This window comes from Botryllus schlosseri, chromosome 10 (assembly GCF_051294905.1).
Source record: "Botryllus schlosseri isolate E-star chromosome 10, Bs_hap1, whole genome shotgun sequence".
Taxonomy (NCBI): Eukaryota; Metazoa; Chordata; class Ascidiacea; order Stolidobranchia; family Styelidae; genus Botryllus; species Botryllus schlosseri.
This window is the reverse complement of record NC_137245.1, coordinates 2,102,953-2,115,063: the sequence shown is the minus strand read 5'-3', so window position 1 is coordinate 2,115,063 and position 12,111 is coordinate 2,102,953. Positions and strand designations below refer to the sequence as shown.

Sequence of the window (12,111 nt, the reverse complement as noted above, 5' to 3'; positions counted from 1 at the left end):
CTTATCTCATTTCCAACCTCAATGTAACAATCAGTCTTCTTTGAGGAGCAATTGCTTTTCTAAAATTTGTATCCTCATGGAAAATATCCTCCTTAATTAAATCCAATAATTTATAGAATTTTTCTCTCGACATTCGAAAATATTTATGACACAGTTGCGGGTCCCCATTTTCACACAGAAGACTTTCTGCCAAGAGAAACTCGGACTTCTCATCTCTTTCCTGCCATAAGTCATGCGTCCAAAATGATCTGCTCAAGAAAGTTTCATACACCAAATTACAGCAGAGAAAATACAAATTCAGCAGCTAAATGACACACCTGCTGACACCTGGGAAAGCATCTTCAAATAAACTGTAAGCCAAACAAGCTTTCAAAGTCAAATTACGAATCTTTCTTTTCCTGTTGTTATTTCTCCGCTCAAATTAGGATATACTATTGTGTACGGTACTGCTATACTAGTGTGCACTGTACCCAAAAGCTCGATAAAATGGAACATTGATGGAATCTGACATCTGTACCATGCTACCTGATCATTTCAAAGGTTACGGTCTTGAGATCTATTGGTATCAGAAATTTCGATTCCAACTCGACACACTTTGACCACTTGTTTTTCGGGCAGTGCATAAGGTAGGTTACATAAAACCGAAATCCATTACGCTTCCATAACGAGACACACACAGGCTATATATCCCAATCATTTTCGCTCTGAAACTATCAACTGTCTCATGGACTTCAAGTACCGGTGTGACTCTTCACAAAGTATGCCTACTAATACAGCTGACGGCACAAAAGTGCTCTTGCAATGCTTCAAGATCGGCACTTCTTCGATGGCAGTCAGAGATCGAAAAGTGTTAACCATGATGACCAATGAATGTTTTCCATGAACACGAATAAAAATTTATAAACGTCAAAATATATTGTTTTGCGTTTGGAGAGGGTTAGGGTCAAAGTTGGGTTGTGGGCAATGTTTCCTCTAAGCTGCGCACGTGCGCAAATGCGCAGTGCTGACATGGTCTCTGCGCACAGAAATTCTAAGCTGCGCACAAAAAATCCGAAGTGATGACCTTTTTTTCAGACGTTTACGCACTGTTGTCCAAAGATCTGCGCAGTGAGTTGGTGAGTGTGCGCAGACTCGTCGAAAATTAGAGGGAACATTGGTTGTGGGTATCCCAATATTAGGGTTGGCGTATTAGGGTGGGGGATGGGGATATTAGGGTTGCGGGAGGGGGATATTAGGGTTGTGAGAGGGGGGATATTAGGGTTGGGGAAGGGGGATATTAGGGTTGGGGAAGATTAGGGTTGGGTTAGGGGATATTAGGGTTGCGGGAGCGAGGATATTAGGGTTAGGAAAGTGGGATATTAGGGTTGGGGAGGGGGATATTAGGGTTGGGATAGGGGATATTAGGGTTGGGGGGGGGAAATATTAGGGTTGGGGAATACAGGGTTGCGGGAGGGAGGATATTAGGGTTAGGGAAGTGGGATATTGGGGAGGGGGATATTAGGGTTGCGGGAGGGGGATATTAGGGTAGTGATAGGGGGGATATTAGGGTTGGGGGAGGGAAATATTAGGGTTGGGGTTAGGGGATATTAGGGTTGCAGGAGGGAGGATATTAGGGTTCGGGAAGTGGGATATTAGGGTTGGGGAGGGGATATCAAGGTTGGAGGTGGGTTAGGTTCAAAGTTGGGGTTAGATTACTCCTAACCGGGGTTTAACCCGCCTCCAATCTCCCTTTCCCCCAACCCTAATATCCCCCTTTACCCCAAACCTAATTCCCCCTTCCCCAACCCTAATCTTGGGATACCCTAACCCAACTTTGACCCTAACACCTTATTTCCCGAACCCCAATACCCCCTTCCCCAACCCTAATCTTGAGATACCCTAACCCACCTCCAATCCCCCAACCCTAATATCCCACTTTCCCCAACCCTAATATCCCCCTTCCGCAACCCTAATCTTGGGATACCCCAACCCAACTTTGACCCTAACCTACCTCCGATATCCCATTTCCCCAGCCCTAATATCCCCCTTTCCCCCGCCCGGATATCCCCCTTTTCCAACCCCAATCTTGGGATACCCTAACCTAACCCACTTCCAATCTCCCGTTCCCCCACCCTAATGTCCGTCTCCCCTAAGGCACAAAAAAACACAATTTATTTTGACGTTTATAAATATATATTTGTGTTCATGGAAAACATACATTGGTGCTTATGATGAACACTTTTCGATCTCTGACTGCCATCGAAGAAGTGCCTCAAGATCTACAATGACCTCAAGTCAATCTTAATTCGATCAAGAAACTATTGTAGTCGTCGTAAAACATAAATACCGGGGTAAAGTACAGCGGTGACATCGAGACCACGCTCAGTAAGTGATGCGACCTCGCTCGCAACTCGCGACAAAGTTGAAAATTTTCAACTTTGTCGCGGAGTTGCGCAACCCTGTCGCAGACGTGATGTTGCGAGTTGCCGGCAACTCCGGTGACATATTCTTTATTCGTACGATGATTGTTCACACAAATATGTAAAAAAGACAAACACAGCGATATGACCACATCAAGATGTGTAGTCTTCAAGTCAGCTGTAGTCAAGGCGTAACGTTAGAACATTTATATCATGCAACTGTCGGTCAGTAACACTTCAACAAAAGATTAAACAACAAAACGCAAACGCAAAACAGTGGTAGTAGAAAAATAAAAAACTGTAACACTAGTTCAAAATAAATACCAGATTATACTCTCAGGTCTCAATATGTAGAAATGAGCTTAGACTTAAAATTCCGACAGAATGATGCAAATGACAAACCTCTGTGCTCTATTGATAAGGAGTTCCAAATCCTTGGACCAACAAAAGTTAGGGATCTCTGGCACACACTAGCGGCTAAATTGTTTATAAAGATATTTCCAGCGGTGGCGGATCTAGTTCCGTGAGAGTGGACACCGGCAGATGGCGTAAAGATGCGGCTAAGAGCAGAAGGGAATTCACCATGGTGATATCGGTACATGGTCTTGGCAATTTCATAAGTGCAGAGGTCGCGCACTTTCAATATCCCCAGGGATTTATATCTTGGAGAAAGACGCTCGTATCGGCCCATGCCACTTATCAAACGGATAGCCCTATTTTGGAGAACTGCGATTTGATTCAAGTAGGTATCGTAAGTTAACCCCCAAAAGATGATTCCATAGTCGAGGTGAGAGTGGAAGAGTGAAAAATATATGTCTCTTAGTACAGATCTAGGGAGAATATGTCGCAAGCGAGCTATAATACCTACTGCCTGCGCTAATTTGCTGGCAAGAGCTGCTAGTTGAGGCTTCCAACTCAAATCTTTATCAATACATAGTCCCAAATATTTGACATTAGGGACTGCTGATAGTTTATCTTTGTCAATGGTCAAAAATGGAGAAGGTAACAAGATCTTAGGTCTGACATTGATAAGAAGGACTTGAGTTTTTGTTGCATTGATATTCAATTTATTGAGGCTCATCCAATGACAGATTTTTTTCATCTCAATACTGACTGAGTCTTGTAGAATACTCAAATTGTGGTCAGATTTATACAGGCAAGTGTCATCAGCAAATAAGGTAGTTGAGAATTTAGATGCACCTGGTAAGTCGTTTATGTAAATGATAAAGAAAAGGGGGCCAAGAGCTGAGCCTTGAGGAACACCGCAAGTAATTTCGCTTAGATCAGATTTCGTACATTGGTCACCAACAAATTGTTTGCGGCAATTTAGATAAGACTTGAACAAAGCTAGCGGTGTTCCTCTAACCCCATTATAGCATAGTTTATTCAGAAGTATTGAATGATCTACCGTATCAAATGCTTTTTTCAAGTCAAGAAATATGGAGCAACCGACCTCATTAGATATAATTGTTGATTGGTACTTGAGCAGTAAATCTAAAATGGCATGTTGAGTATTGTGATGAGTTCGAAAGCCGAATTGATTGGGCCATAATCTGGTTTGAAGAAATTCGGAGAGCGGTGAGTGTAGAAGCTTTTCAAAAAGTATTGCTAAGCAAGATAAGACTGATATTGGTCGATAATTATTCATTGACATTCTGTTTCCTTTTTTGTGTACAGGAACTACTCGGGCTACTTTAAGAGCTTCGGGAAAGATTCCTAAAGCCATGGATTGATTGTAGAGATGAGCCAATATTGAAGAAATTGCAGGGAAAACTGCCTTTAATATTTGCACGAATAGCCTATCATGACCCTCTGCTTTATTATTTCTCATGTTGGCGACTATTATGCTAATCTCTCCTATGTTGGTGGGACTCAAGAATATACTGTTAGTACTACTACGTGGTGTACTTTGGTAGTGTTTTGGGGGGAGATTAGGGCAATCAGATGCAAGTTTTGGCCCAATAGAGGTGAAGTAATTATTTAATGCATTAGCTACATTATTTGGATTGCTAACAGAATTGCCGTTGTCATCAATTATAATAGGCGGGATGGTGGCATGGGAGCTGGAAGGGTTGATTAGGTTTCTAATAGTTTTCCAAGTTTGAGCTTTATTGTTTCTGCAGCTATGAAAGTGACGAGCGAAGTATGATTTTTTTGCCTTCGTTTTAATGTGGCTTAGCTTATTAGCATATGCCTTGTACTGTCGGCGTTGCGCTTCAGTACCATTTAAATACCATACACGGTGAACATTATTTCTAGTTTTGATAGACTTCAAGATACCAGGAGTGATCCACGGTTTGCAGTAAAGCTTACGCTGCTTACGTGACAGACATGATAACGGTATATGATGATCTACCAAATTCATAAGTTCGGTCATAAAATTATTGAAAGTCATATCAAGTGTGTCATATGTTAATGCTGTCATCTCAAAGCTGCCGAACTGACTGAACAGCAGCATCTTGAAGACTCTCAAGAGAGTTGGTGGTAGGAAGGCCCTTATAGATAGGTTTCTTATTGGATAAAGGAGCTCTTGTGAGACATTTAATCAAAACTGGAAAATGGTCTGTAAGAGGATATTCGATAACAAAAGGGTATATAGGGCAGGAAGACACATTTGTATAGATATGGTCTAGCAAAGTCGATGAGTGGTCAGTAAGTCGAGTAGGAAGTGTAATAGTTGGATCTGCACCGTGGGATTTCAACATATTGATGTAATGTAATATGGGTTGCGATTTCGATAGTAAGTTAATATTGAAATCTCCCATGATGAAATACAACTTTTTATTTACATTTAATAGTGATAAAGTTTGTGACAGATGTTCTGAGAAGTCATCAATGTTGGATGTATTGGGGTGTCTATAAATAATTCCAACTATTATGGATGTTTCTCTTCCTATGGGACAAGAGATTTCGATCCAGATATCCTCAACCTCAGCCATGTTTAGATTGTAGCAGTCTGCTGCAACGGTGGTACAAGAAGAATTGGCAAAAACACCGGTACCCCCAGCATTTGTAGGAGTTGGCTTATGAAAAAACTGATAGCCATCAAGAGCCAAGCCACCGGTGTCAGGAGTTATTAGCTTGGTTTCTGATATGCCAAGAATCATAGGCTTGGTATTGAAGAACGAGATAAGATCATTTACATCATCTATGTGGTTTCTTAGGGATCTGGAATTAACATGAATGATAGAAAGGTGCATTGAGCTTTTAGTATTGTTTAAATTGGCTGCAGCATCTTCAATTGATAATGAGGAGCATGAATGGACATTGTTATATTCGAAGTCGGATGTATCTAGCATAGCCTCGTCGCAGACAGGCGCGATTCTCTCGTTTTATCGGGTCGCGAGCTCAGTGTGCAGAGGCCTTAAGGACGTTATATATGATTAACTGGGTGTCGACATTGCCTCAGACTGCGTATTACCAATGCCTCAGACTGCGTATTACCAACCATGTAGTATGATGGACTGGACCACAAACCATCTAGAAATGTCAAAGATACATGCATGACCTTTTTCAATCATTCATCGCAGGCATCAGTGAAGAGCAATCCAACGGGAGAGCACATCAACTACAATTCAAGTTGCAGCTGACAATAGGTCCCGGAAGTTACAATAAATAATTAGCTTTATCACTTCACTGTCAAGGATTACACTCTTCAAAACGCACACTGAAAATGTTTGATTCTACTATATACAGTGATGCTGCCAAGAAACGGCCCCCTCACTACTGCTGAAGTATGTGACGTATTCTTATCGTGTGGCTCTAGCTTTCCCAGCCCTTCTCTTCCCCGTCTCATCATAGGCAGTAGCGACGATGACCAGCGCTCTTCATTCACTGCAACATCATAAGAAAATTGTGTAGAATGGTACAGAGGCTCGGAACACCTCGGAACACTTCATCTACATGCACATGCTCAGGTAAAACAACCATTGGCCTTCGAAAACAAGAGAAGCGAGTGGATAATATCCCGAAAGCATTCTCAGCAAGTCTGGTACATGACAATCTCTAGCTGAAAATACGACGTGAGCGAGGAAATGGCCTGGCTCATGATATGCCTGTTCAGAGGAAAGGCTTCATCTGCCACAAAGACATAAGGAGTTGGACTGTGAAACCCACGTAGAGAAGCTGATGTCAGATCTAATTGGTTAGAGGACCAAAAACAGAGTTACTGAAACATTTACTATCATTGACCCTACCTTCAACATTTACTATCATTGACCCCACCATATTGACCAACAGCAACAAAGCTGTTCTCAGCGTCCACAACTGCCATCCCCGACCCCAATGCCTGCCCCCACTGCTCCAATTTCTTCTGGTGTTAGGTCTTTTGCTAAAGGTCACATACAGTAATCGGATGCAGATTTGATTGGTGCGTCACGCAGCAAAGCAAGGCGCAGCATTCACAGAGTAGCCTACGTCATCGCCACTTAGAAGCCTTCCTTCATCCAGTATTCATATGCTAACGCTCAAAAGACCAAGGAAGGCTTCTATAAAATTGCTGGTTTTCCTGGAGTAGTTGGGGCAATCGATTGCACTCATATAGCTATAGTGTCACCAGGAGGTAGCGAGGCCTCAAAGGACATCTTCATCGGTTAAATCGACTTTCCATTATTTGGTAGATAAATTTCCACTGATTTTGAAAATACATATGGTTTTGGCAGTAAATGAGTATTTTTCAAGATATCGGGCGTAAAACAGCACCCCCCCCCCCGCTGAAACGACACAAAATCAGTCGAGCGTGTGATGACGTCAGATTGTGTGCAGTTTTATTTCTGTTGCTCACTCATCGTACGTACATATTTGGCTTCGCGATCTGTTGTCTTGTTCCTTATCGTATATCGCGTGTATCGAGGAATATGGACACTGGACAGAGTAAATAGCAGCCTATCGAAGTGAAGAGAAAAAACGGTAAACGATGCGTGGCTTATGGGTGCTCAAATGACTCTTATACAGAACCTAAGGTTTCGTTGCATGCGTTCCCCAGGAAAAAGTCTGAACCTATAAGGCACAAGGCATGGGTTGATGCGGTTAGGAGAACGAGGAAAGATTGGTTGGGAACGCCAGAAAAACCACCCTCCTTCTTAAGTTGTGTTTTGTGCTGCAACCATTTTGAATCGGAATGCTTTGTGCCTATAAACGATCTTCACAGGCAGGCTGGTTTTCGTTGCAGTAAAGTGCAGCTAAAAAAGGATGCTATTCCGACTAAATTTTTTCTGCGTACTCATGATAAAGTATTGAATAAATCGAGGGACATACCATCATTGGCAAAGCTTCATGAGGCGAGAACGGATACATTAGTCATCAAGCATGATGCCAAGGAAACTGATCCGTGTGATATGGATATCATCGAATCATCTATGAGCGAGAGTACTTCTGCTGGTGATGCCTATGCCATTCACCGAATATTATTAGATGAAGTGACTCAAGACAAATAATGAATGTATGGCCAGTGGATTTGTGATGGTTAAAAAACAGAAGATCGTTGATCTTTTTTCAATTTGCCCTTTGTGCCAAATGAAAGCCGACATTAAAGTTGCATGCCATGGCACCTTGATGAAAATTGATCAAAAGTGTCCTGACAAGTCATGCAACTATCGCCGTACGTGGGAAAGTCAGTATTTGAGGGAAGGCAAGAGTGAAGGAAACATTGTGATGAGCAGTGCTATCATGTTCAGTGGATCATCTCCTTCGAAAGCACTGAAGATGTTTCGTTTGATGGGTTTACAGTCGATTTCCTACTCTACGTATATGCACTACAAAAAAGCATATTTGATTCCAGCTGTGAATCATGTATATACCACTGCAAAATTGCGATTTGACAATGATTGCTGCAGTGGCGGCTCGTCCTATAGGGCAACTGGGGCATTGCCCCACCTAAAATTCTGTTCAATAACAATTTAACCATTTATAGACGCACAGCAATCAATATATACCGAGATCACAGCGAAACCCGCGTTCTTCTTGTGCTTTCGCTTGCAAACGCCCATACATAGCGAAGTCTCTGCGAAAATCGAATTCTCTTCTGTGTTTTCGCATTGTGAATGCATTGCCGGGGCTTGCCCCGGTAGCGCTCATAACAAGCTTTCACTATCTATTCTCTCAAAGCCGCGCACAATAAAGAAACGGTGATTTACTCTCTCCTATTCGTAAAATGGCCGAGCAACCGGGGCAAATATGCTTGCTCGCCCCTAAGGTGTGATGTAACAATCGTATCTATATCTGAACTCGGTTACCGTAATATGCGTTGAGTCCACCTTTGCTGGAATAGGTCGATTTTGACGGTGTTTCGCACCATGATATTTCTTGAAACTTGGTATGATATGTCGTGAAGGTAGTATTTAACACTGCTCCAAGTTTCAGGCTTGCTACTTATAAAGATAATGGTAGTAATTCCGTTTCCGAAGTTCAGTGTGTGCTGATCTATCATGTACATAGTAAAGCAAACAGATTTTACTCAAAAGCCGGTATTGGTCACCGTTGATTTTGACGATGTTCTATACCGAGATCGGTCATGACATTTGGCACGATAAGTGTTAGTATCGACCGATGTAACAAGTTTTAAGTTTGTCACTGAACTATGTGGGTGGTAATTTCGTTTCCAAAGTCGAGTAAGAGCTGACTCTTCATTTATCGCCAACAAATTTACGCAAAAGCCGTTATTGGTCTCTATTGATTTCAACGATGTTCCATACCTAGATCTGTCATGAGCTTTCGCACGGTATGTCTGGATTTTAGTATCGAACACGGTGCCAAGTCTTAACGTTGACACTCAATGATTGAGGCAGTTATTTCGTTTTCGAGGTCGAGTATGGTAGAGATGCGCGCTGATCTGATACTTAGCCTACCTACGTCATTGCGGATCTCACGCAATAGCCGGTGTCGGTCTGTGCTAATCTATAGTCTGCGTTCCATAACGAGATCGGTGATGATATTTCCAATGGTATATCTCGATGATCGCATGAAACAGCTGACCAAGATTCTCGGTTTGCATTCAAATATTCACATAATTTTATGTTCGCCAATGTCCATTTCACTGTGAAATTGTGGCCTTCAAACCATTTGCTTACAATCCCCTGTCAAATGCGATAGCTATTTCATTTTCGATGTCGGCTAACAGCTGATCATTCGATCAGCCTATTCCTCGATCTATTTTACTCAAAGCTCGGTGTTCGTCTGTTTGTATTGATTTTGACAGTGTACCATACCGGAATGGGTTATGAGATTGCGTATGCTACTTCTCGATGATTTCTTGTAACAGTATACTAAGTTACGGCTTTTATTCATGTATTTATTGATTAGTATATTTTCCAACGGCGATTTCGCAGCAGACTTATAGACTGTAAGCCGTATGTGTTGTGTCACAGTCTCCAGTTTCAAGGCCAAAATGTCCTATGATGTTCCGAGACCGAAGTTCCGAGGCTGCTGTCCTTAGTTCTTCAAAGACCATTCAAATTGATGTTCAGGATTCAATATGACAGGCCCAATCTATAAGATAACAATTGCGTATGTGTCCGAACTCGTTGACCTTTCCAGTTAGGCTTACGCAATCTCTCGAGTTCTAGTCATTGGAATGAGTCAGGTCAAGTCAAGTGCGAACATGAATCGTATTGAATCTTTGCTCCGTACGTAGTTTACGCAGTTGTCTTTAGAGCGAAAATGAGAGGTCTAGAAGTTGTCCAGTCTATTGATCCAATCGTACGCCGGGTGCCTACGTTTTGGTTGCCTATTATCACCTGGTCGTAACCAGAGATGGCCACAGTCCGGTTCAGGAGCCGGAGCAGGATTTCAATGTTTTTTTACCTGGCCGGACTGGATCCGGATTTTGAATTTGGGGTGACGGTCGGATTTTAGCCGGATTTTTTTGCTGTGATATGATTAATTAGCATTGTTCTGGCAGGATTTTTTCGGATTCCGAACTGGACATTCACCAGCCGGATTTCTTTGGACTATGAATTTCCAATTGCCAGCCGGATCCGGATAGATTCGGATCCCGAAATTTTGGAATCCGCCCATCTCTGGTCTTAACCACCAGCTCAGTGGTCGTAACACACCAGGATCGTGTACGAAACACTTTCGGACGGGCTTAGAAAAATTAGGGTCTATCGATTTGCGTAATCTATAACTATACCATGAAATCATAACGCATGCTACTAAGGATGACCTGATACTTGATTCGTGGCATAGGGACGATTCTTAGTTCACGTACATTTTGTAAAATAATCCTTTGTTAAAAAATAAATGAATAAAACATTTGTTACCACACTTCAAGTCACGGCTCACCGGCAAACCTCTCGCGGCACCTACGTTAAAATCACTGTTGTCGGGAAATTCATGTGAGCATCATAAAGTTACTTTTTTACGTTGGACAACGCCATTGTGACGTCATGTTGATAAAAGTCGCTCGCAGCCCTTGCCCCACCACCCGATATTGTCACGAGCCGCCACTGGATTGCTGGAAATTCACTGATACTGATTGCTGGAAATTCACTGATACTATCTGGTGATGGGAGGGCTGACAGTCCAGGACATAGTGGAAAGTATATGATTTAAACTCTAATGGATACCGCCTCAAGGAAAGTTTTGAGCTGCGAGTTGGTTCAGTCAAATGAAACGGGAGGTAGTGCGTATATGGAGAAAGAAGGTTTGAGGCGAGGTTTGAGTGCATTATCCAGTGTTACAGTTGAAGAGCTTGTCACAGACCGACATCCACAAATTAGGAAATATTTGCGGTTAGATCATCCGAACACAAGACATACATTTGATACGTGGCATATTGCCAAAGGGTTGAAAAAGAAGCTCTCATCGTTGTCTAAGAAAAAGGATTGTGAGCTCATTGGACGTTGGCAAAAGTCATTGGGCAGCCAGCTTTACTTCTGTGCGAGACGTGGGAATGGCAACCCAGAGCTTAATCAGCAAATTTGGAGTGCAGTTGGTCAGCACATAATTAATGTACATGAACACCCAAACAATGATTCTTTCCCAGTTCGTGAGCATGGTGAATTGTCAAGACCTCGACATTGGTTCAATCCGGATTCATTCGCTTACGACTAAGTTATGGAAGTGCTATATTCAAAATCAATGTGCAAAGACATACGACAGCTTTCAAGTTCCAGCAATACTTCGGGCAACGAGACCTTCAACGCACTCCCCAATCACTTCTGTCCGAAATTATACCATTACCATTACGCAAGCCAGAAAGCAAGAATGCAGCTAGCGGTACTTCAATTTAATGAAAACGTGTCTAGGAAGCATCGGCTAAGTACTGCTGGAACACCTCTTTATGCTGTGAAATATCACAAATACAAGGGCTGCTCAGTTCAGAAAGTTCTTCAGGATGCTACATATGACTACTGTGAAAAACTGATTACCGAAGTCGAGCGTCGTATCACGTTCGGATTGCCTTTGGAGAAGACAAAATACCACCACCTCTTGCATCACTGTCAGAAAAAACAGAGAAGTGATGCAATCAGATCTCACAGAAGCAGGTACCATCACACTTGAAAGATGGACCACTTTATTATATATTTTCCGATTCATGCTATAAACATATGTGGGTAGCGTGGTAATTTGTACCGATTGGCAAATGAGTTGCTGTGTAGGCCTGTTGCGATGGGCATTGAATGTTTATTGGGGGGTCTATGGTTTGAGAGCCATATTTGTATTCGCTTGGTTGCGTATGCTCGACGCCATTTCTTGGTCATGTCTATTGTCT

At 42.4% G+C, this 12,111-nt stretch overlaps 1 long non-coding RNA gene and 1 pseudogene across 1 annotated transcript; both read left to right on the top strand.

The window, feature by feature from the left end:
* The first annotated feature begins 3,000 nt into the window (after positions 1–3,000).
* Positions 3,001–4,297, top strand: LOC145448891 (uncharacterized). The gene is made up of 2 exons (XR_013918063.1): positions 3,001–3,141; positions 4,077–4,297. It is a non-coding gene; the product is annotated as an uncharacterized LOC145448891 (long non-coding RNA).
* Positions 4,298–7,689: 3,392 nt separating this feature from the next.
* On the top strand, positions 7,690–11,900 carry LOC145448686 (uncharacterized; annotated as a pseudogene).
* The last annotated feature ends 211 nt before the right edge of the window (positions 11,901–12,111 follow it).